The 24,932-nt window shown below is 41.4% G+C and overlaps 1 protein-coding gene across 25 annotated transcripts in view; it reads right to left on the bottom strand.

Annotated features, from left to right (window-relative positions):
* The window catches only part of NRXN3 (neurexin 3), a 1,774,064-nt gene that overhangs the window by 1,177,873 nt on the left and 571,259 nt on the right, over positions 1 to 24,932 (bottom strand). The window lies entirely within an intron of this gene.

Genomic DNA, 24,932 nt, shown 5'->3' with positions numbered 1-24,932 from the left:
CACTCATTTAGGCGTTCATTCAGCCTTTCATTTTCTTTCCTCCACAAACACAGCCTGAGCTTGGCAGTGGGGTACTTGATACATGCGTGATGGCAGGAGACAGACAAAACAAAATACAGAGAAGTCCAGGTTTATGGCTGAAAAGTGGAGTGTGTCTGTACATGCGTGTGGGCGCATGGGTATGAACGTAGGTGTGAATCAGGGTACATGGTGGCCCTGGGTTTACCGTCATATGGCAAAGTCTATCTCACTGGTCCCAGATGTATAGATTTTGTGCTTTTCTGGACCAGAGGAACTTAAAGAGTTTCTCTCCTTTACTCAGGAATCAAGAATGTAGGCAAGAGCATGTGGAAGATGCTGATGACTCTTCTAAATACTGAATTTTACCTCAAACACACAGCTTCCAGCTCTGCTTATTCCTTAGATTCACCTCCTGAAAGTCCTGAAGTAGAGAATAGACAAGGATGGAAGATAAACAAGGATCTCTCCATTTCCCACAGCTCTATCCCCTCCCAGGATACCAGCTCCCACCTCCAAGACCTCCTATCTTAAGGAATGGAAAAATAGAAGAGAAAATCTGATACAATGGGTTTTAAAAGTACTACCTCCACTGTTACATTAATTCTGTGACTACAACAAGCTATTTAATCTTTCTGAGTCTTAGTTTAATTATCTAAAAATATGACTCAATTCAGTTCAGTTGCTCAGTTGTGTCCGACTCTTTGCAACCCCATGGACTGCAGCACGCCAGGCCTCCCTGTCCATCACCAACTCCTGAAGATTACTCAAACTCATGTCCATTGTGTCGGTGATGGCACAAACTTCATAAACCACAAACTTCATAAGCTTATTCTAAAATTTAAATGAGACTAATACTCCTCCAGGTAATAAACACTTAGAAAGTTACAGATGTTGTGCTAAATTTTTTGCATACATAATCATCTTCTTAAAGCCTCACAAAAACCTTAAAGAGGTTTGTTTTATAGATCAGAAAGCAGAGGTTCAAAGAGGTTAAAAACACACCAAAGGTCATATAAAAATCTGTAATGGAACTGGGATTCCTATCCAGCTCTGTTGGACATCAGAGCCTCTGCACTTTATACATCAAGTTACACCTGATGTATAATAGATACTCGATAAATGTGAATTACCTTCTTATACCCCCTTATGTGTGCACGTCCGTGAGTGTGATAATATTGGTACAACCCTACACTTCTCCAAAGATGTCTTTCAGTAGCTTCCCTATTCTTGGAGATGACCAAGAATATGAATATTTAGAGCACTTCTTTAAGCATTGCTTTTTAAAACAGATGTGTTGATAATGTATGGTTTGGGTAATGAGATTTTCCAGGCCATAAGTTGCTAATTGTGAATTAACTGCCTAGCCCATTTGCAATAAATAAAGGGACTATTACATGTAAAAAAAATCACAAAGGACCTACTGAGCTCATGCAAAAAAGATTCTGAGCTGTGTTGCACAAGGATCCAGTTGTCAGATCACCCCAAAGGCACAAAGCTAGAATATCTCCTGGTGTTGCTTTAGGACAGAGAACTCTGGTCCAGGATTCAAAATACTGAGTTACGAGTCCATCATGACTACTTGTGTGACTTTGAACTATTTAGATACATAACCATATGAACTTTAGTTCTTCCTTTTAAATTATCCGCACAAGAATATGTAACTTTCATGTTTCTGACCAACTCTAGCATCCAATGATTCTATATCAGTTGATATTGGGCAAAACTATGGTTTCTCTGTCAAGTGATGCCCTGAGATGGTCCTAATGCCAAAGATAAATGCAGCCTTGCTTTTGAAATAATTGATTTAACCACACTCAGTCTAGGACTGTTTTGAGTGATAAGATTAAGAAGTAAATGTGATGCTGCCTATTGTGGGCTCAAGATATTTTTTATCAGGATATGAAACTGCCATCAGTCCTCAGAAATATATCAGCGAATCCCAGTGGCCTCACAAATCCATATTCCATATGATGTCACAATGTTCAATAATCATATGGGTTATTACATTAGTAACAAATGCTTGCTGCTTAAAGGGACAGAACACCACAAATATCTCTGGTCCTGGAAGTCATCCTTGCACTCACAGCCCCTCCTCACCTTCCTCCATCCCCTTCAATGACCTCTGGATTATGGAGGAACTCAACATTTATGTTCTCAACATTTAAGAACTCAACATTTTAGGAACTCACAACATTTTAGGAATCAGTGAACTAAATGGATGGGAATGAGCACATTTAATTCAGATGACCATTATATCTACTACTGTGGACAAGAATCCCCCAAAAGAAATGGAGTAGCCCTCACAGTCAACAAAAGAGTCCAAAATGCAGTACTTGGGTCCAGTCTCAAAAATAACAGAATATTCTCAGTTGGTTTCCAAGGCAAACCACTCAACATCACAGTAATCCAAGTCAATGCCCCAACTACTAATGCCAAAGAAGTTGAAGTTGAATGGTTCTATGGATACCTATAAGACCTTCTAGAACTAACACCAAAAACAGATGTTGTTTTCATAATGGAGGATTGGAATTCAAAAGTAGGAAGTCAAGAAATACCCAGAGTAACAGGAAAGTTTGGCCTTGGAGTACAAAATGAAGTGGGGCAAAGACTAACAGAGTTTTGCCAAAAGAACGCACTGGTCATAGCAAATACCCTCTTCCAACAGCACAAGAGATGACTCTACACGTGGACATCATCAGATGTTCAATACTGAAATCAAATTGATTATATTTTTTGCAGTTGAAGTTGGAGAAGCTTTATACAGTCAGCGAAAACAAGACCTGGAGCTGACTGTAGCTCAGATCATGTGCTCCTCATTGCAAAATTCAAGCTTAAAATGAAGACAGTAGGGAAAATCACTAGACCATTCAAGGATGACCTAAATCAAATCCCTTATGATTTCATAGTGGAGGTGACAAAAATCTTCAAGGGATCAGATCTGATAGACAAAGTGCCTAAAGAACTATGGAAGAGGTTTATACAGGTACAGGCACTGACCAAAACCATCCCCAAGAAAAAGAAATGCAAGAAGGCAAAGTGGTTGTCTGAGAGAGCCTTACAAAACCACAACAGATGAGACTAGTTCAAGAAACAAACAATGTTTATCCTGAGAATGACTGACCACCTTTCACTGGAAAACGGGACAGTCCTCTTTAGCTATCTAAATGTCTACTATAGAAGAGGGTTTACGTTATATCTCTATATAACCCAGGCATTCATGGCACAGTAAGTACCAAGTAAATATTAACTGAGAGAGTAAATCCTGTATAGTTCCCAAAGCTAGAACCAAGATCAAAAGAAAGGTATTAAAAGAAGAGAGAATTAAATTTATGGTAAAAGGGGGATATTTAGAATAAAGGCACAACAGACAGTAAAGAATCTGCCTGCAACTCAGGAGTCACAGGTTTGATCCCTGGGTGTGGAAGATCCCCTGGAGAAGGGAACGGCTACCCACTCCAGTATTCTTGCCTGGAGAATTCCATGGACAGAGGAGCCTGGTGGGCTACAGTCCATCACAAAGAATCAGACATGACTGAGTGACTAACACTAAATTTTATTGCATTTTGCTTTATTATGCTTAGCAGATACTGAAGTTTTGCCAATCAAATATCTGTGGTAGCCTTGTGTCGAGTATGTCCATTCACACCACTTTTTCCAACAGCATTTGCTCACTCCATGTCTCTGTGTCACATTTTGCAGTATTTCAAAACTTCCACCAGCAAAAAGATGACAATTCACCAAAGGCTCAGATGATGGTTAACATTTTTTTAGCAATAAAGTATTTTTAAATTAAATCCCATGAACAGAGGAGCCAGGGAGGCTATAGTCCCAAGGTCTCAAAGAGTCGGACACAACTTAGCAACCACACAGCAGCAGATACATTTTTTAGACTTAACACTATTGCACACCTAAAAGACTACAGTATAACATAAACATAGCTTTTACATACACTGAAAAAAATTCACATGACTCAATTTACTGTGATAGTCACTATATTGAGGTGATCTGGAACCAAACCTACAGTATCTTCAAAACTGAATACAGCTGCTGCTTGAAAAGTGAGCTCCCTTGTCATGGGAGCAGTAGAGTATATTGATCACAAAAGAGTAGGCCCTGGAGTGGAAGGTCTAGAAGAACTAAGTGAGCTTCAGTTCAGTTCAGTGCAGTCGCTCAGTCGTGTCTGACTCTGCGACCCCGTGAATTGCAGCACGCCAGGCCTCCCTGTCCATCACCAACTCCCAGAGTTTACTCAAACTCATGCCCATCGAGTCGGTGATGCCATCCAGCCATCTCATCCTCTGTCATCCCCTTCTCCTCCTGCCCCCAATCCCTCCCAGCATCAGGATCTTTTCCAAAGAGTCAACTCTTCGCATGAGGTGACCAAAGTACTGGAATTTCAGCTTCAGCATCAGTCCTTCCAATGAACACCCAGAACGGATCTCCTTTAGGATAGACTGGTTGGATCTCCTTGCAGGCCAAGGGACTCTCAAGAGTCTTCTCCAACACCACAGTTCAAAAGCATTAATTCTTTGGTGCTCAGCTTTCTTTATAGTCCAACTCTCACATCCATACATGACCACTGGAAAAACCATAGCCTTGACCAGACAGACCTTTGTTGGTAAAGTAATGTCTTTGCTTTTTAATATGCTGTCTAGGTTGGTCATAACTTTCCTTCCAAGGAGTAAGCGTCTTTTAATTTCACGGCTGCAATCACCATCTGCAGTGATTTTGGAGCCCCAAAAAATAAAGTTTGACACTGATTCCACTGTCTCCCCATCTATTTCCTATGAGGTGAGCTTAGGCAAGTTATTTAAGCTATCTGTGATCACTATTCCTCAGATGTAAATTGAGAATGAAATGGTGTATATCTTATACAATTTTGCAGTGATTAAATAAGCTACCCACAGTATGTATAGAGCACAGCATACAGAGACAGAAGATGTTTCCATACAGTCCATATAACATTTAGAGGTTTTGCCAAGGGTAATTATGCATCAGATGTTGGATTGATTCAAAAACCTCAGAGGTCTTTTCTAACTAAATATGAATCTATAAGTTCCAATAATAGAATCAACCCCACCATCATCCCAATAAAAGTCTTCACCACCTGCACAGCTGGAAGAGATCACAGAAGGATTATACACAGAAGAACTATGTTAAAATAGTCTTAATGACCCAGATAACCACAATGGTGTGGTCACTCACTTAGAGCCAGACATCCTGGAGTGTGAAGTCAAGAGGATCTTAGGAAGCATTACTATGATCAAAGCTAGTGAACGTGATGTAATTCCAGCTGAGTTATTTCAAATCTTTAAAGATGATACTGTGAAATTGCTGCACTCAAAATGCCAGCAAATTTGGAAAACTCAGCAGTGGCCACAGGACTGGAAAAGGCCAGTTTTCATTCCAATCCCAAAGGAGGGCAATGACAAAGAATGTTCAAACTACCGGACAATCACACTCATTTCACATTCTGGCAAGGTAATGCTCAAAATCCTTCAAGCTAGGCTTCAGCAGTATGTGAACTAAGAACTTCCAGATGTACAAGATAGATTTAGAAAAGGCAGAGGAACCAGAGATCAAACTGCTAACATTTGCTGGACCATAGAAAAAGCAAGAAAATTCCAGAAAAACATCTACTTCTGCTTCATTGATTATGCTAAAGCCTTTGACTGTGTGAATCACAACAAACTGTGGAAAATTCTTAAAGAGATGGGAATACCGCATCACCTCACCTTTCTTCTGAGAAACCTGTATGCAGGTTAAGAAGCAACAGTTAGAACCAGACTTGGAACAATGGACTGGTTCAAATGAGGAAAGGAGTACATCAAGGCTCTACACTGTCACCCTGCTTATTTAACTTACATGCAGAGTATATCATGAAAAATGCCAGGCTGAGTGAATCCCAAGCTGGAATCAAGATTGCCAGGAGAAACATCAACAGCCTCAGACATGCAGATTATACCACTCTAATAGCAGAAAACAAAGTGGACTAAAGAGCCTTTTGGTAAGTGTGAAAGAGGAGAGTGAAAAGGCTGGCTTAAAACTCAACATTCGGAAAACTAAGATCATGGCATCTGGTCCCATCACTTCATGGCAAAAGAAGGGGGAAAAGTGGAAACAGTGATTTTATTTTCTTGGGCTCAAAAGTCACTGTGGATAGTGACCACAGTCATGTAATTAAAAGACATGTGCCCCTCAAAAGGAAAGCTATGACAAATCTAGGTACCATATTAAAAAGCAGAGACACACCTTTGCCGATAAAGTTTCATACAGTCTATGATTTTTTCCAAATGGATGTGAGAGTTGGACCATAAAGAAGGCTGAGTGCTGAAGAATTGATGCTTTTGAACTGTGGTGCTGGAGGAGACTCTTGAGAGTCCCTTGTACTGCAAGGAGACCAAACCAGTCCATCCTAAAAGAAATCAACCTTGACTGTTCATTCGAAGGACTATTGCTGAAGCTGAAGCTCCAATACTTTGGCCCCCTGATGTGAAGGTCTGACTCCCTGAAAAAGATCCTGATGCTGGAAAAGAAAGAGGGCAGGAGAAGAAGGTGGCAACAGATGATGAGATGGTTGGATGGCATCACTGCCTCATGGACATGAGTTTGAGCAAACTCTGGGAGATAGAGGACAGGGAAGCCTGGTGTGCTGCAGTCCACGGGGTCGCAAACAGTCAGACACAACTTAGCGACTAAACAACAACAAAACCTGTACAAATACAAGACTTTTGCTCATCCATCTTTTCTCTTTCCACCTTTACTCTCAACATAGACTTGACTATGGATTTCCACAGGAAGCTTTATATTACAGTAGCTGGAGAAAGTAAGTTGCTTGTGAAAGAAGTTTTGTGACAGCCTGAGAAATAAGACCAGGGGAGCAGAGAAAGTCAGCTGGAGATGAGGTGGATGTCAGCAACAGCCTGCCACCACACGTGGTGAGAGTAGGAATGAGCCAGTCTCACATTTCAAACGGGTAACCAACAAGGACTCATATAGGGCACATGGGACTCTACTCAAGGTTATGTGGCAGCCTAGAATGGGAGGCGAGCTTGGGGGAAAGTGATACATGTGTATGGACGGCTGAGTCCCTTTGCTATTCACCTGAAAATATCACAACATGGTTTGTTCGTCGGCTATACCCCAAAACAAAATGAAAAGTTATTATTTTTTTAAATGAGTGAGCCACTATCTTCAGACCCAGAAAGGAAAACTTCAGGAGGAGGGAGGATTCAACTAAGCAAATATCAGGGCAGTTGTCTTTCCCTTACCATGTTGCTGATGGAGATAAAAAATGTGCTAGCCTTAGCCGGTGTCAGTCGGAGACCCTGGGAGGCCATATGAAAACAATATTCAAATACCACTGGGCCCCAGCAGGAAGCTCCAGACAAGGGGCTGGCAGAGAAGATTGAAATCTGAAAGGCGCAGGGATTTCTTTCCCTGGAGGAAAAAGAGAGAGAGGCCATGCTAATCCCACAGATTTCATAAGGTTTCTGATTTACTAGTCTCTCAGATGGCTCTGTGGGGGTTTGTCATTTTGATGAGAATGCCTTGTTGTAAAGGTTAAACATGCTAAGAAGCATGAAATGATCTCTAAGAAAGATTATATCTCCTTGCCAGGGAGACAGCTGCCCAACAGCCCACAGAAGGGGGCCTTTAAAGAGCTGCACACCCAGGGTTTTGGCCCCAAGTCCCAGTTGCCCTTGTCACTTCAAAACTCTGTTGAGCTGGGTTTATTTGTCATATGGGGGTAATGTGGATTGCTTGATGAAAGAAGAGAAATGTACATGCCTTTTCTCTCCATATTTCTTTTCTCCAAATCAATTGCCAACATTCTAAATACATTTAGTAACAAGAATAAGACTGGAGACTAATGGAATGCTTGTGGTACAATGCATCATTCTATTGCTTAGTAATCCATGGGGACATTAGAGGGAAATACACATTTTTTTTCATTCTTGAATCGCTGAATTCTAGATTCAGAAATGGCCAGTGTGTGTATCAGCTTATCATCAGCTTATGATCTCTGAGTACAACATACACTTTGACTCCATAAAAGAGGCTCCCCCAAAACTAATGAAGCCACTATTGATATTCTCAGGGGTAAATATGGGAACTGAGGCACAGAGACAAAATAAATTACACATGTTCAGAGTAGGACCAGTATATGTAGGTGATTCCTAACTATATCCCCTTCATTGCTACCTCAGTCTTTCCCACTCATCCTAAGTCCTTCCAACTCATTTGAGATGATTGAGTAGCTCAGGGAAAACAAAACCAGGCTTCTAAGACCAAGCCTTTGTTCTGATCCAGTCTTTGTCACTCTTTAGCTGGGTATGATTGGTTAGTAAATCCTATCAACATTGTCCCTTAAATATCTATTGGATGTATCCCCAAAATTCAACCTCTACTCTCCCATCACAGTTCAGACTCTTACTTCCCACCCTGAACTAATACAAATGCAAACTGAACTATTTTATACTGGTCTGTTGGCCTACTATCTCCCACATTTCATCCATCACTTGCCAGAGGGATCTGACTTTGTTGTTGTTTAGTTGCTAAGTTGTGTCCAACTCTTTTGTGACCTGATGAACTGAAGCCTGCCAGGCTCCTGTGTCCACACGATTTCACAGACAAGAATACTGGAATGGGTTGCCAATTTCTTCTCCAGGTCTTAGTTATCTGATTGCTAAAAATGGTGTGCCCACTATAATGTAAGGCCCAAATTTGTGGGGAGAACAGAGCAAGCTACTTTACAGCTGGTCTTGCCACTCCTTCAGCCACACCTTCTAAAACATCCCCTCAAATCCCTTCTCTTCACTCCCTAAGTCTTAGATTCCATCCATGAGGAAACCGTACTGTTTCCATAAGTCATCCCTGTGTATGCGTTCCTTCTGTCTGGAATACTTACCCTGCCTGGTCTTCTAGGAGATTCCTGCTACACTGCCAAGCCTCAGCATTGGTGTCACCCAATCTCTGACTCTGTGCACGATATTTCTCCTTGCATTATTGATATGTTTATGAAAATATATTACAATCAATTCTCTTGAAGAATTGACCTGTGAAGTCGCTGGCACACGGTCCTCAATGGATGCCTTTGAATGAATGACTTGGGGCTTTCCTTATTTTCTTCATTGAGAAAATGAGGTTGAGATTATGCATCCTGCAGAATGGATGTGAGGGTTAAATGGCCCAGTGTATATTAAGAATACAGAGCAGTCATATATTAATAATATCTCTCAAAAAGGTTAATTTTCTTTTCCTTTCAATTCAGACTGGAGCAAGGAAGGATTCGTCTGTCTATGAAAAGACACATGAAGCCAGAGATGCTTAAAAAAAAAAAAGGCTGTGACAATCCCCTTGTGTTGTACTTTGAAGCACCTGTTTCTCATAATTTTGTGACATCTCAATCTATTGCATCCATAATGGACAAATGTCTTCTGGCAGTTAAGCAGCTTTTAGCAAAGGCAGGAATAAAGGTAGAAAGTGGCCATGTAAGTGACCGCTATGTCTCTGCATCCGACAGGATCCCAGACAGCAGCAGGCGTGTCACACTTCTGAGCAGCTGTCACACGCTGCCTCAAAGTACTGACCGCACATTCTCAGGCTGCACACAGGCCTAGCTGGAGATTTTCTGAAGATCTCCAGAGCCTCCAGCCTGTCCTTCTGAGACTCCAGGACTAAAACAGCTAGAACCTTCTTTACTTACTGTGTTCTTTAGAGTAACAGAAGGATCCATGATCAGGGGTATCTCAGATCCCAACCTGATAGAATAACACTTAAGGGTTCATGGACTCTGGGAAAATTTCCTGGGATCATACAACCCTGAGCCTGTGGAAAGGGAAACTTGGAGAACAGGAAGAAAAACAAGACGAGGCTGAATCTGAGCAGTGCTATCATCGCCACTCAAAAAATGGGCAGAAGACCTAAGACATATCTCCAAAGAAGACATACAGATGGCCAGGAAGCACATGAGAAGATGTGCAATACTGCTAATTAATTGTTGCTGTTCAGTCGTTAAATTATATGCTAGTTATTAGAGAAATGCAAATCAAAACAATGAGGTATCACCTCACACAGTCAGAATGGCCAACAAAATGTCTACAAACGATAAAGGCTGGAGAAGGTGTGGAGAAAAGGGAACCCTCCTACACTGCTGGTGGGAATGCAAATTGGTACAGCTACCATGGAGAACAGTATGGAGGGTCTTTCAGAAACTAAAGATAGAAACTTTCAGAAACTAAAAATAGAGCTACCATGTGATCCAGCACAGAGAAGGCAATGGCACCCCACTCCAGTACTCTTGCCTGGAAAATCCCATGGATGCAGGAGCCTGGTGGGCTGCAGTCTATGGGATCACAAAGAGTCGGACACAACTGAGCGACTTCACTTTTACTTTCACACATTGGAGAAGGAAATGGCAACACAGTCCAGTGTTCTTGCCTGGAGAATCCCAAGGACAGGGGAGCCTGGTGGACTGCTGTCTATAGGGTCGCACAGAGTTGGACACGACTGAAGTGACTTAGCAGCAGCAGCATGATCAAGCAATCCCATTCTCAGGCATATACCTGGAGAAAAACATGGTTCAAAAGGATACATGGACCACAATGCTCACTACACCACTATTTACAGTACCCGAGACAATGCAAGCAACCTACTAGGTTGGTTAAAAGAGTAACTGTGGTTTCGGCTTCTGGTTCAAGATGGTGGAGTAGAAGGACATGCGCACATCTCCTCCCGTGAGAGCACCAAAACTGCAACTAGCTGAACAACCATCAACAGGAAGACACTGGAATCCACCAATAAAAAAAAGATACCCCATGTCTAAAGGCAAAAAGAAGCTGCAGCGAGATAGTACGAGAGGTGCAATCATGATAAAATCAAATTCCATACCCACTGTGGTAGGTGACTCACAAACTCAAGAACAAAAGCACCAAAGAAGTTCTGGCACTGTTGTGAAGGTTCTGAACTCCACATCAGACTTCCCAGCCTGGGGATCCATCAAAGGGACTGGAAATCAACAGGGAATCTGGCCTTGAGGGTCAGTGGGATTTCATTATAGGACTCACAGAGGACTGGGGGAAACAGAGACTCCAGACTTGGAGGGAATAAACACAATTTTGCTCTCATCAAGACCCAGAGGAGAGGAGCAGTGACTCCACAGGAGACTGAATCAAAACCACCTGCTAGTGCTGGAGGGCCTCCTGTGGAGGTGTGGGTGGCAGCAGGGGCTCACCACAGGGACGGGGGCACTGGAAGGTCCCCCTTGGCTAAACCTTCTTGAAGTTCACCATTAACCCTACTATTGAGCCCCAGGGATGGGTATTGGGCCAAACAACTACCATGAAGGGAGCACAACCCCACCCACCAGCAGATAATTGGATTAAAGCTTTACTGAACAAGACCCTGCCCACCAGAGCAAGACCCGTTTTTTCCAGCCCTTCCCATCATGAAGTTTACACAAGCCTTTTAGCCTCATCCATCAGAGGGCAAACAGAAGAAGCAAGAAGCAGTCTCACAGTGGCTAAAACAAAGATCATATTATAGAAAGTTAATCATGATGAAAAAGCCCAAAGTTCTGTCCCAGATAAAAGCACAAGATAAAACCCCAGAAAAACACCTACATGAAGTGGAGATAGGCAACCTTCCAGAAAAAGAATTCAGAATAATGATAGTGAAGATGACCCAGAACCTTGGGAAAAGAATGAAGGCAAAGATCGGGGAGATGCAAGAAATGTTTACCAAAGACCTAGAAGAACTAAAGAACAAACAGAGAGGAATAATACACTGGAAGGAATCAACAGCAGAATTACTGAGGCAGAAGAACGGATAAATTACCTGGAGGACAGAATGGTGGAAATCACTGTTGCAGAACAGAATATTAAAAAAAGAATGAAAAGAAATGAATACAGCCTAAGAGATCTCTGGGACAACATTAAGTGTACCAGCATTCACATTATAGGGGTCCCAAAAGGAAAAGAGAGAGAGAAAGGACCTGAGAAAATATTTGAAGAAATAATAGCTGAAAGCTTCCCAGAGATGGGAAAGGAAATAGTCAACCAAGTCCAGGAAGCACAGAAAGTCCCAAGCAGGATAAACCCAAGGAGGAACACACCAAGACACATAGTGATCAAACTGACAAAAATTACCCAGAGACAAAATATTAAAAGCAACAGGGAAAATGACAACATACAAGGGAACTCCCATCAGGTTATCAGCTGATTTCTCAACAGAAACTCTACAAGCCAGAAGCGAATGGCATGATATATTGAAAGGGAAGAAATTACAACCAAGAATATTCTACCCAGCAAGACTCTCCTTCAAATCTGATGGAGAAATCAAAAGTTTTCCAGACGAGCAAAAGTTAAGAGAATTCAAGCACCACCAAACCAGCTTTACAACAAATGCTAAAAGAACTTCTCTAGACAGGAAACACAGCGAAGAAAAAGACCTACAGCAAGTAAACCCAAAACAATTAAGAAAACGGTAATAGGATCATACATATTGATAATTACCTTAAATGTAAATGGATTAAATGCACCAACCAAAAGACACAGACTGGCTGGTGGATGAAAACATGTGCACGTATGCATTTCCATTTACCACACCATTCTGCTTGACCCCCCCAAATTGTACGTAATTATTTTATATTGTTAAGTTAATCATGTTCCCATTATGCCTTGCAGTTGTAATTATCTTTTATTTTTAGTCTGGTTATTGACTGTGAAAACTGATAAACATCTTTTACTCTTGTGATTATGTAACTCTTACTCACTTAATATTATTGTATCATGACTGGTCTAGAGAAAAATAATAGAACTCTATATCACCAAAACTAGGATCTAATAGAAAAACCTGTAATCACTTTTTAAAAGCCAGATGCTTATCAGAATTATCTTGAAATTCTTTGAAAAATACAAATGCTCAAGGAAGGTTCAAGAGGAAGGGGAAAACTGCATGGCTGATTCATTTTGATGTCTGGCAGAAACCAACAAAATTCTGTAAAGCAATTATCCTTCAACTAAAAAAATAAATAAATCCTCCCAATAATGAAAAAATAAAACAACAAATGCTCAGGTATTGCTTTTTTTCTCCAGAGCTCCAGACATGTTTCTAACGAGCAGTCATGTTTAAAAACAAGTGGAATATATGATGATCTTTTATTATCTAGTATGTTTCATGTTTTCTATTTTATATGCAGTGCTTCTATTTCGTTTAGTTTCTGTTCTCCAGTTTCTTCATCTCTTCTTTTTTTTTGATGTACTTTCTCAAGCCTTTATCAAGTGTAGTAGAAAAGCTTTAATATACATATATAAATATGTATGATATATATTTTAGAAAACATTAATTTTTGCCTAACTAAAAAAAAACTGACATTTTGATTCTACTTGTTTGATTTAGCATAAATAGAATGCTAGATTTCTTTTTTTTTTCCCATTTATTTTTATTAGTTGGAGGCTAATTACTTTACAATATTGTAGTGGTTTTTGTCATACATTGACATGAATCAGCCATGGATTTACATGTAAGCAACAGAGGTTTACCACATAGGAAACTATAGTCAATATCTTGTAATAATCTATGATGGAAATAATTTCAAAAATAATATATGTGTACTTGTATAACTGAATAACCTTGCTGTGCATCTGAAACATTGTAAGTCAACTAACTATACTTCAGTAAAATATATACATTTTAGAAAAAATGAATTGCAGTTTCAGAGTGTGAATTTTAAATCGTACTAGGCTCAAACATATCTTTATTAATCAAAGTAGGGACTATTACAATCAACACATTTTTGCCAATGAGAAATAAATTTGATTTATTCCTATAGCATAAAAATCCATGTTTCAGGATTTTATGAACTCTTAGAAAGAATTTTCTGCCTCCTGCTGGTTATAGAAGCATTTTCCCTGCAAAAAGTTGTCGAGATGCTTGAAGAAGTGGTAGTCAGCTGGTGAAAGGTCAGGTGAATATAGTGGATAAGGCAAAATTTTGTGGCCCGATTCGTTCAACATTTGAAGCATTGGTTGTGTGATGTGCAATTGGGCATTGTCATGGAGAAGAACTGGGCCCTTTCTGGCTGGCTGATCAATGCTGGCTGCAGGCACCGTAGTTTTCGATGCATTTCATGCATACTTCTTGGATGTAATGGTTTCGCTGGTATTCAGAAAACTGTAGTGGATCAGAAAACTGGTGGCAGACTACCAAACAGAGACCATGACCTTTTTCTGGGGCATGTTTGGCTTTGGGAAGTGCTTTGGAGCTTCTTCTCGGTCCAGCCATTGATCTAGTCACTGTCAGATGATGTATAAAATCCACTTTTTGTTGAAATCTGATCAAAAATGGTTCATTGTTGGGTAGAATAAAAGAAGATGACACTTCAAAACGATGATTTTTTTTTTATTTGAGGTCAGCTCATGATGCACCCACTTACCGAGCTTTTTCACCTTTCCAATCTGCTTCAAATGCTGAATGACCTCAGAATGGTAGACAGTGACTTCTGCAGCAGTTTATCATGTAGTTATAGAAGCATCAGCTTCAGTGATCCCCTTAACTGGTCACTGTCAACTTCTGATGGCCAGCCACTGCGCTCCTCAACTTCAAGGCTCTCATCTCCTTTGAAAACTTCTTGAACCACCACTGCACTGCACATTCGTTAGCAGTTCCTGGACCAAGAGTGTTGGTGATGTTGCGAGTTGTCTCTGCTGCTTTATGACCCAATTTGAACCCAAATGAGAAAACTGCCGGAATTTGTTCTTTGCCTAACATCATTTTCCTAATCTAAAATAAATACAAACAGCAAGTAATGAGTCATTAGTAAAAGAACATAAAGAAAAGCACATTAAAATGACGTATAACACAACCACATTTATTAAAGAGTGTATTCCAACATCAAGGAGCAAAGTTCAATAATGTAAAACCATATTTACTTTTGCACCAACCTAAATAAATATCCATTCACAGATGAATGGATAAAGAAGGTCTGGTACATGTACATGATGGAATAGTATTCAGTCATTAAAAAGAACGCTATTTGCGACAACTTAGATGGACCTGGAGATTATCATACTTAGTGAAGTAAGTGCAACAAAGACAAGTTTCATATGATGTAGCTTATCTGCAAAATATTTTTTTAAATAATACAAATCAACACATTTACAAAACAGAAACAAACTCACAGAGAAAGAACATGCTGTTACCAGTGGGGAAGTGTGTGGAGTGGGCAGGGATAGATTGGGACTTTGGGATGAATATGTATCCATTGCTATATTTAAAACAGGTTAACCAACAAGGATTTACCATGTAAAACAGGGAACTCTGCTCAAAACTCTGTAATAAGCTAAATGGGAAAAGAATTTGAAAAAGAATAGATGTATGTAGGTGCATAACTGAATTGCTTTGCTGTACATCTGAAACTAATATAACATTGTTAAATCGTATTCTAATATAAAATAAAAAATATTTAAAGCATTAATGGATTAAAAAAGGGGGGACATGTTGGTTGATGAATTATATTTTCCATGGGGGCCTCCTTTCTCTAAAACATGTATTTACTCACTGAAAGGGGGTAAAAAATGAACTAAAAAAGAGACAGCCTTTTAGTGATCTTAAGAAATCCAAGCATCTACTAATTAATCCATCAATTAAAACTTTTAAGTCATGGACCTGAAGTATTCCCAGTATGTCAAGGTACTTGTTTTCTTTGATGAATGAATCAGAGAGGTGACAACTTCATTGCAGGGCTGATGTAACTAAACCCAGCCTCCTCACCCAGAAAGTGCTGCAGACTGCGAGGAACAAGGACTGGCATCCCTGCCCTGCCCTTCGCTCACCTTCACCCCTCTCCTCAGGATAAGGGAAGACGCTGCCAAGCTGATGACATTTGAGAATCACAGAGCTTTATAACTGAATGGGCCCTGGGAGAGCGAGAAACCCAATTGCCTCATTTTATTTTTTTCAGAACAAGGAAGCCAGAGGATCCAAGTAAGAATCTCAAAGTCACAGATCTAAATAAAGGGCCTCGGTGTTCCGAGGGAAATGGGGCAGAGCCTCAGTGGTACTGAAACAAGGAAAAGCAACAAGCATGTTTATGTTTGACCTTGGAGGCCAGGTCTTTGGTTCCCACATCAGTGAGTCAGTCTCAGCAGACCCCAAGATCCAGAGCTGTTTCTGAAGTACTGTATCATGTTGGACCTAATTTGTGTTCTGTTATCTCATTCTTTTCTATGATTATTCCTGGATCATTGTCTGCAAATAACAATTTGCAGACTACTCCTCCAACCCCTCCATTAGACTGTGAGCTCATGAACAACTAAAACCACGTCTTCTACAAACTTTTATCCTCACAACATAGCTCACTAAGCCTGGTAGACACAAAAGGTAAGGAATAGGCACCATTATACGCCAGTCAGGGTGGCTGCTATCCAAAAGTCTACAAGCAATAAATGCTGGAGAGGGTGTGGAGAAAAGGGAACCCTCTTACACTGTTGGTGGGTATGCAAATTAGTACAGCCACTATGGAAAACAGTGTGGAGATTTCTTAAAAAGCTGGAAATAGAACTGCCATATGACCCAGCAATCCCACTTCTGGGCATACACACCAAGGAAACCAGATCTGAAAGAGACACGTGCACCCCAATGTTCATCGCAGCACTGTTTATAATAGCCAGGACATGGAAGCAACCCAGATGCCCATCAGCAGATGAATGGATGAGGAAGCTGTGGTACATATACACCATGGAATATTACTCAGCCATTAAAAAGAATTCATTTGAATCAGTTCTAATGAGATGGATGAAACTGGAGCCCATTATACAGAGCGAAGTAAGCCAAAAGATAAAGACCATTACAGTATACTAACACATATATATGGACTTTAGAAAGATGGTAACGATAACCCTATATGCAAAACAGAAAAAGAGACTCAGATGCATAGAACAGACTTGTGGACTCTGGGAGAAGGCGAGGGTGGGATGTTTCAAGAGAATAGCATTGAAACATGTATATTATCTAGGGTGAAACAGATCACCAGCCCAGGTTGGGTGCATGAGACAAGTGCTCTGGCTTGGTGCACTGGGAAGACCCAGAGGGATCAGGTGGAAAGGGAGGTGGGAGGGGGGACTGGGATGGGGAATACATGTAAATCCATGGCTAATTCATTTCAATGTATGACAAAAACTACTGTAATGATGTAAAGTAATTAGCCTCCAACTAATAAAAATAAATGGAAAAAAAAAGAAAAAAAATATAGTAAGGCTTATGAAAATCTAGGAAGTATGATATGACTTTTCTTGTGGAATAAATCATTCAACATTTCAAAAAAAAGAAAAAGAAAAAGAAAGTGAAAGTCACTCAGTCGTGTCCAACTCTTTGTGACCCCATGGACTATACAGTCCATAGAATTCTCCAGACCAGAATACAGGAGTGGGTAGCCTATCCCTTCTCCAGGGGATCTTCCTGAACCAGGAACTGAACCAGGGTCTCCGGCATGCAAGTAGATTCTTTACCAACTGAGCTATCAAGGAAGCCCTCACTATGTGAATGTTGTAGTTCATTCCAAAGAAGTATCACAGCTTCATTTCCTACAACTTGAGGGACCAAAAGCCATTGGAACTAGAGCTACTTAAGAATGTGTTGAACATTAAAACATTTTAACAACCTCACTTCAATACTCTATGGAAGGCACAAAATGAATTTGAGTTTTTCATAACATATGACATGCTGTACAGTTTTCCAAAGAAGAGATCAATGTAGGTTGACTTAGGATCATGGTAGTAGAGAGGGAGAGAAACGGATAGATGCAGGATGGGTTTAGATGAGATGAAAGGAAATTGCTGAGACTGAATGAGATAGGAGAAGACAAAACCAAGGCAAATGCCAAGGACAGTGGTGATGCCATTTACCGAGAAGGGAAAAACTGCAAGTAAAAACAAAAAGTCTAAGGCAGGGAGGAGGAACTTAAGATTTCTATTTCTCGGTATTATGATTAAGATAGCTATCAGATATCCCAATGAAAACATCAAATAGACAACTGGAGATAGAAATCTGCAGTTACAGAGGAGTTCTAGGCTAGAGAACTTATTTGGGAATTACTGACATGTAAATAACCATGGCAATGGATGAGGATACAAAGGGCAATGTACAGACCAGGAGGAGACCCAGGATAGAGAACCTCTATGTGCCACTCCCTCCCATATTTAATAACTTTGTGGTATGTATGTAACACAGTGCTGGAAACTGTGGGAAACAGAAATACCCAATGCACTCTTTTTCCTTCAATGGCCTTATTAATACAACCTCTTTCATGTATAAGAAAAGGAAAGCCTACTCAATGTAATGGAAAGTACAGAGAGTTAGGAGTCAAGAACCATGAATTTTAACCATTCTACAGCTGCCCCTTGAGAAATCTGTATGCAGGTCAGAAAGCAACAGTTAGAACTGGACATGGAACAACAGACTGGTTCCAGTTCAGGAAAGGAGTACATCAAGGTTGTATATTCTCACCCTGCTTATTTAACTTATATGCAGAGTACATCATGAGAAATGCTGGCCTGGATGAAGCACAAGCTGGAATCAAGATTGCTGGGAGAAATATCAATAACCTCAGATATGCAGATGACACCACCCTTATGGCAGAAAGCAAATAAGAACTAAAGAGCCTCTTGATGAAAGTGAAAGAGGAGAGTGAAAAAGTTGGTTTAGAATTCAACATTCAGAAAACTAAGATCATGGCATCCGGTCCCATCACTTCATGGCAAATAGATGGGGAAACAATGGAAACAGTGAGAGACTTTACTCTTTGGGGCTCCAAAATCACTGCAGATGGTGACTGCAGCCATGAAATTAAAAGATGCTTGCTCCTTGGAAGGAAAGCTATGACCAACCTAGACAGCATATTAAAAAGCAGACATTACTTTGCCAACAAAGGTCCATCTAGTCAAGGCTATGGTTTTTCCCGTGGTCATGTATGGATGTGAGAGTTGGACTATAAAGAAGCTCAGTGCCGAAGAAGTGATGCTTTTGAACTGTGGTGTTGGAGAAGACTCTTGAGAGTTCCTTGGACTGCAAGGAGATCCAACCAGTCCATCCTGAAGGAGATCAGTCCTGAATATTCATTGGAAAGAGTGATGTTAAAGCTGAAACGCCAATAGTTTGGCCATCTGATTCAAAGAACTGACTCATTTGAAAAGACCCTGATGCTTGGAAAGATTGAAGGCAGGAGGAGAAGGGGATGACAAGAGGATGAGATGGTTGGATGGCATCACTGACTCAATGGACATGAGTTTGAGTAAACTCTGGGAGTTGGAGATGGACAGGGAGGCCTGGCATGCTGCAGTCCATGTGGTTGCAAAGAGTTGGATACAACTGAGCAATTGAACTGAACTGAACAGCTACCCCAAGTTAAAATGACTAACTTCACAGGGTTTCTATTTCCTCACTTGCAGAAACAAAAAGGATTAGCTGAATCTGCCAGCTCTATTTCCTGATGTCCTGATTTCCGTGTGGCATCCAAATGACACACACTAGCCTCTTCCTAAAGGTAGGGTCTCACCCTCCCCAAGAAGGATGTGCCACTCACTGCTGCTCCAGGAGCACACAAAAGACATCAAAGGGGATGGCTAAAAGCGAAGTCCCCAAGAAGCTGCTGCCTGCAAGCTTTTCCTGTTGAAACAGGGTCATCTGAGAGAACACAAAATATCTGCATTCTTGGTTTTCAGCTGGAGTTTATGTCAGATCACTGGAATCCCAGGGACCAGTGAGAAGATAAAATTTACCCTATCACATTTTATTGGTTCTACAAATTAATATTCCCAAAGGCATCCAATTTCCATGACCCTAGGAAATATCAGACAGAAGTAGTCCAGGTGGGTGGGCATCTATAACACTACAGGGTACCTCAAGCTTTACCATTAAAGGCCACCAAGAAAGTGTCAGAGTTGGACGATAAAGAAGGCTGAGCACCAAAGAATTGATGCTTTTGAACTGTGGTGTTGGAGAAGACTCTTGAGAGTCCCTTGGATTGCAAGGAGATCAAACCAGTCAACTCTAAAGGAAATCAATCCTGAATATTTCTTGGAAGGACTGATGTTGAAGCTCCAATAATTTGGGCACCTAATGCAAAGAGCTGACTCATTAGAAAAGACCCTGATTCTGGGAAAGATTGAAGGCAGAAGGAGAAGGGGACAATAGAGAACAAGATGGTTGGATGGCATCACTGACCCAATGGACATATATTTGAGCAAGCTCTGGGTGATGGTGAAGGACAGGCAAGCCTGGTGCGTTGCAGTCCATTGGGTCACAAAGAGTCAGACCTGACTGAGCGACTGAACCACAAATCATAGGGTAGTCTTATTCCTTGACTCTGTTCAGTCAGTTTTTGTGACCCCATGGACTGCAGCATGCTGGGCCTCCCTGTCCATTACCAACTCCCCGAGTTTACTGTTAGCTGCGGTCAGTTCTGAAGCCTGCAACCAAGAGAACCTTATCTAGTAGGTATCAGTCTCTCCATTTTACAGATAAGGAAACAGACTTGGAAAAAACAAGAAATATGTTGTACACTTCCTAGCTATTGACAGAACCAACTTTAGGAAGCAAGTCCATCTGATTCTAAAATTCCTGCCACTAACCACCAGGTCATCCCAAGTCTAAGTACTGGAGTGTAGGTTATTTTCGTCATAGAAATGAGCTTGTGCTGAGCCCTGCTTTATTTCCTGTTAAATAAACGATGGCGTGCATTCAGAAAAAGCCATCTATGGAAGGGGATAGAATCTGCAGCAGCCTCAGACTGAAGTTTGATGGTCCACAAATAAATTCACAACCTTGCCTATGGACACTTGGTCCCCACTAATTAAACTATAGTTTGGCTACACTGACGAGGAGAAGATGCCTGTGTTGTCCTGAGTCAACTGATCATCCTACAATAGATAAGATAGACTGTTTCCTCTGTACAGTAGGACTTTTAAAATGGCAAGCAGTCTTCCAGCAGATGCATTTCAATCAAACAAATAGGCATTAAACAGCTACAGCAGGCCTCAGCTTTTTAGGTCATGGACAGATCTCCCACAACACTATGGTTAACAAAGAACAAACCAGAACCGCCACAGTTGAACAACCTGGGGTGGGTGAATCTATCTACATCTCCTTAGAGTAGTGTCAGATCATGGTGGAAAAAAAAAATCTAAATGCAACATGAAGCCAATTGTTACATGTCAAAATTTAGAGTTGCTGACCCTCATATGTAGTAGAAGCACTCCTGCGAGGGTATAAGCAAGAGTCATCTATTTTTACTACCAGAGGAAGATACTCAAGCAAATTAACTTTAGTCTTATGGGCTTCCCAGGTGACTCAGATGGTAAAGAATCTGCCGGCAATGCAGGAGACCCGGGATGGATCTCCTGGAGCCTCTGGGACGATCCCCTTGAGAAAGGAATGGCTGACCACTCCAGCATTCTTGTCTGAAGAATTCCATGGAGAGAGGAGCCTGGCGGGTTACAGTCCATGGGGTCACAAAGCGCTGGACACGACTGTGTGACTAACACTTCCATGTACTCATACAGTTCCTAGTTCCCTTGCCCTTATTCCCTTGTCTCTGGTTGACAACTTTAACCTGGGAGTTGTATCCAAGACGGATGTGCTTGCTCACTTTGCTTGAGTTCCTGGTCATTTGGTGTCTTCCCAGAGCCATCCCTAACTCTGCTTTTTCTCTGAATACTGGATTTCAGCATCCCGCCTATGCTTTCTCCATTTGATATAAATAAGTGCCTCTTTCAACCACCATTTCTATTGTGTGGCCGATGGCACCAAGGGACTGACACTGCTATGAAGCCCAAACATAGAACAGAGTTGGGCTTAGATGGGACACACTGCCTTAGGGATCATCTTAGTCTTCTCAAATTTGATACAAATGATTGTCAGGCTTAGTACTGCTTCTAGAAAAAAAAAAAAAAAATTAGAGAACTGTAAATTGAGTGAACACATTGGTGTTATGGTGGGTGGGGCAGCACTCCTTGCCAAAGAGGATGACGGTCTTGCATAAAGAATATTAACACTCACCCTTTACCACTCTTCGGAAGTGCCTATAATGGATCTTGAGGGTCAGAGACAGAGAGAAGCCTTAGTATTGTTATTAAGAGGAGATTTAAAAAAAATACAAGTAACCTCAGGCCCCCCTTTCCCAACCGCTCACCCAGATAGGTGTGGCCTCTCCCATCTGTCTGCCCTTCTGATCCCCTAAGACATCAGGCCTGATATCTGCCACACATTAGCACACTCCCCACCTTTCTCTCCCCACAAAGACTATACACCCTGTAATAAAAATCAGGGGTTATGTCAGTTTCTTTTTCCCCTTCATTCCCAGCATCTAACGCAGTGCCTGGAATGAATTCAGGTTTCAACAAATGTCTGTTGCATGTATGAACAAATGAACAAAAGAGACTCAAAAGCATCTCTGCTGACAAATCAGTTTCAATAAAGAAAAACAATGTCACAGGGAAACTATTTTCTTTGCCAGCAAAGTAGAGTCCCATCATCTTTATGCTCCACTGACTCATTCTGAACACAGTGTCGGGAACAATACAGGGCCAGAAAACAATTAGCCGGGGAACAAAACAATCAGCGGACCCGTCTGGGATTTGAGCGACATATAGATCAAATGTCTTTAATTTGCTAGCTCCTTCTCATTTGGCCACAATGGATGGTTTTTGGCTACACTGTACCAGGAATAATTGTCCCTCATATATCCCCAATCAGCTGCCGCTTAATGACGAGTCAAAAGTGACAACATAAAAGGTGCAATGACTTTCATTGTATTTGGCAAACCTTGGACCAACCTCCATTGATTTGCCCGTGGAAAGGTGATCCTGGGGACACCTTGCACAGCTGTCTCCAGTCACTGTTGCTTGTCTTCAGTAATCACAAGGCCCTTGAGCTGGCAAGAGATGTCTGAAGGGACCCTGGGTTCTTACACTACCTTCCTTGATGGTGGACCATCCACAATATCGTGACTTCTATCCAAACGGCCTCATGTATCCAGCAGTCAAATGACCTTTCTGTCTCCCCAAGCCAGCAACTAAGATCATCTACCCTAAAAAAGAGATTTGGAAAGCGTTCACGAGCTCAACAGACTGGCCAGCCAAATGAGGCCCACTTCTGTTCCAGATGGCTGCCGCCTCATCTCAGCTCATGTTCTGGGGTCGCTGCTCTGAAAATTCAGTGAGTCTGAGTTTAACTTCCATGAGCCCCAAGAAAGCTCCTTTTCCTTTATTCCAATATCCCATGTCCTCTTTTTCAGTCCAGCTGTAGTGAAGGTTTGCAGTTCTCTTGAAACGCACGTTAGCTAGCTATATGGTTGACCTCAAAAAGTGAGTCCTTGAAAATCCTTGACTGGTTACCCAAGCCTGTTCCAGGATCCCATCTCATCACCAGACTTCTGAAACTTGAACAAGTCTGGCCACTGGTATACTTAAGAGATAAGACCCTGTATGTCCCTAATCAGGAAAGTCTTCTTCGAATTTCCATGTTCTCCTAGTAGTCCAGTCCATGCTGCTGTCCTGCATCATCTATACAGGAAGCAAACATCTATGCTTCCTGTATAGATGTCTCAACTCCACAGCTAAATAAATGATAAGCTTCTGGAGGCAGAACTTATGTCTACCCCAGACACAGTATTTTCAAAGCTCTAGAGCGATGCCCTCAGCAAAAATTTGTTAACTGTTTAAAGTATCCTTTCATATAAAATCTTGGTAGACAATTCATAGACAGTCAGCTGAACTGTGTGTCCTTGGCATGTAAAACAATTAACCAAGCTGCAATCTGGACATGGCTTATAGACTGGCATCTCTGTATCTTGATGTTATCTCTTTGCTTACCTTTATCTCTGCCTTTTACCCAAACTGTAAATTCAGTGCAAATGTAAGAAGTTAAAGTGGTAGATGGTCTCTTCTAAAGGGTCAGCCCCCACTGTTTGTTCCCCAACACTTCAGCCACCTCTCACACCCTTCCGCCTACCCTCACTCCCTGCTCCATTTAGTTATGGATTTTGTTTGGTTCCTCAACTGTGCCATGGTCTCTCACCTCTTGGCACACAACGTCCTTCCAATCTAGAACACATGGTTTTCTCCCGCCTTGTTGCCAAGCTAGCTATCTCTCATATTTCAAGTCTCAACCTACATATTTCTGTCTTGCAGAAGCTTTCTATGAATCCCTACAGTATGTTGGATCCCCCTGAAAAGGCATCCCAAACTTTTCTGTGCTTTCCCGTTAATGATGTCAATGACAATAATTATGACCATAACAATCACTGACATTGAGTATACACTTTCCATAGTGCAGGAATCTATTGATTCATTTAATCATGATTAATAGCAGGCAGGAAGCTTCCCTTGTGGCTCAGCTCATAAAGAATCCACCCGCAGTGTGGGATACCTGGGTTTGACCCCTGGGTTGGGAAGATCCCCTGGAGAAGGGAAGGGGCAACCCACTCCAGCATTCTGGCCTGGAGAATTCCACAGACTATATAGTTCATGGGGTCACAAGGAGTGGGACATGACTGAGCAACTTTCACTTCACTTAGCAGGTAAAGAAAGTGAAAGTGAAAGTCACTCAGTCGTGTCCGACTCCTTGTGACCCCAAGAACTATACAGTCTGTGAAATTCTCCAGGCCAGAATACTGGAGGGGGTATCCCTTCCCTTCTCCAGGGGATCTTCCCAACCCAGGGATCAAACCCAGGTCTCCAGCATTGCAGGTGGATTTTTTACCAGCTGAGCCACAAGGGAAGCCCAAGAATACTGGAGTGGGTAGCCTATCCTTCTCCAGGGGATCTTCCCAACCCAGGAATTGAACTGGGGTCTCCAGCATTGCAGGTGGATTCTTTACCAAATGAACTATTAGGGAAGGAACCTGATTACCT

Source organism: Odocoileus virginianus, chromosome 6 (assembly GCF_023699985.2).
Source record: "Odocoileus virginianus isolate 20LAN1187 ecotype Illinois chromosome 6, Ovbor_1.2, whole genome shotgun sequence".
NCBI lineage: Eukaryota > Metazoa > Chordata > Mammalia > Artiodactyla > Cervidae > Odocoileus > Odocoileus virginianus.
This window is presented reverse-complemented; position numbering and strand designations above follow the sequence as displayed.